This window comes from Fukomys damarensis, unplaced genomic scaffold (assembly GCF_012274545.1).
Source record: "Fukomys damarensis isolate Sample0158 unplaced genomic scaffold, DMR_v1.0_HiC HiC_scaffold_16, whole genome shotgun sequence".
NCBI classification, from domain to species: domain Eukaryota; kingdom Metazoa; phylum Chordata; class Mammalia; order Rodentia; family Bathyergidae; genus Fukomys; species Fukomys damarensis.
In genome coordinates this window covers 123759844-123761860 of record NW_022900928.1, presented here as the reverse complement: position 1 = coordinate 123761860, position 2017 = coordinate 123759844, and positions in this window count along the sequence as shown.

Sequence of the window (2017 nt, the reverse complement as noted above, 5' to 3'; positions counted from 1 at the left end):
GACTATCCTCTTTATTTCTTTTGGATATGTTGTGACTTCACTTTTTTTCATTACTAATTGCAAAGATCTGAGCCATTTCTCTCCTTTTTTTTGATAAGGTTAGCTAAGGGTTTATCAATTTTATTTATTCTTTCAAGAAACCAACTCTTTGATTCATTTATTTTTTTGTATTGTGTTCTTAGTTTCCATTGCATTGATTTCTGCTCTAATCTTTATAATTTCCTCTCTTGTTCGAGCTTTGGGTTTTTCTTGCTCTTGTTTTTCTAGGAGTCTAAGATTCATCATTAGGTTGTTTATTTGAGCCCGCTCTGTTTTCCTAGTGGGGGCATTCAATATTATGAATTTTCCATGTAGAACTGCTTTCACTATGTCCCATAGATTCCCGTATGTTGTATTGGCATTTTTGTTTATTTGTAAAAACTGCCTGATTTCTTCTTTAATTTCCTCTGTCATCCATTGATTGTTCAGGAGAGTGTTGTTCAATTTCCATGTGTTTGTGAAGTTCCTAGTTTCTTGTGCTATTGATCTCCAGCTTGATTGCACTATGGTCTGATAATACGCAGGCAATAACTTTGATCATTTTGCATTTATTCAAACCTGTTCTGTTCACTAGTATGGTGGTCTATCTTGGAGAATGACCCATGTGCAGCTGAAAAGAATGTATATTCTGATTTTGTAGGGTGGAACACTCTATGGACATCTATTAAGTCCATACTTTCAAAAGATTGGTTCAGGTCTAGTATTTTGTTGTTGTCTATTTTTTCGTGACAGTAATACTTGCTTCATAATGAGATTGGATAAATAATCACTAAATGAACAAATGCATAAATGAAGATATGGGATTTCAAGGAAAAAAAATCCAATTTTGGATACTTTGAACAGAGACAAAAAAAGAAAAATCCTGAATGTTTTGAGTGAAGAAGTTTTCAGATCACTGGACCAAAAGTTTTGCAGATTCACAGCAAAGAACCCTTCAGAGCACCTTTCTTCCTGCATGCTCAATGTCAAGCTAAGCATCCAGCCAGGCACAAAACCCAGTGTTCAATGGAGGAATCAAAGGGAAATCTATGAAATAGGATATCTAGTTTTCTTGTTCTGGATATATCAATTAATTTCTTACCATGGTAACATTTGAAACCCAATACACTAGAAATTAGTTCTATAGTGACTGAAAGAGTCAACTGATTGGTGATCTGTCCTACATCATCATTTAGCAATCGTAGCATGACTGTGACAACTGTACTTAATTGCAACCCTAACTCTGCAAAGTATTTCATAAACAAGTGTGGTTTTTTTTTGGCATATGGTAGTTACAGGAAGTTAATACTTTAAAAATATTATCAGAGGTGGCTGGTGAGTGTATCGCCGAGAAAACACGAGCACCTGGTTCTGAACTAGCCTCGTTTTTTTTTTTTTTTTTTTTTTTTTTTTTGTGAGCAGTCAAGTCTTTTTGAGGAAAGGCACGTGTCTACTCTGACTCCACTTCATTATTTTAAGACAAGTTGAGCGCTACTCTGGCACCAATTAAGCCGTATTCCTCTTCGCTGGAGCAATAGGCCCTGCTTAGTCCGTGTTACTGAACAGAGGGAATTTACTGAGCACTTCTGATGTGTACACAGCCATGCCAGGCATTGTCAGGAATCCAGCAGGATCACAATGCAGAGTTTCTGGTGCTGCCTGTGAGGAGATGTAACTACCAATGAAATGTCCCTCAATGGTACAGGTGAATAAGCGTGTGCTGTTTATGGAACTGAATAGCTCAGAGCTCTGCTCTGGGCCCTTTTCTCTCCTTGCATTCATTCCCTTGCTGTTCTTACCCAAGGCTTTTTATTGGCTTTAAATGAAGTCTTTATGCCATTGGCTGTCACACTCACAGCCTCCATCCAAAGTTCTTCCACCTGCGTCTCAAATTTGCATGTTTAAAAGTGCCTCTTGGCAAACTTTCTTTTCGATCAAACATTATCTTTCCAGGCAGTGGCATCAGCATCTACCAGCCGATTCAAGCTAGAAACCTGGG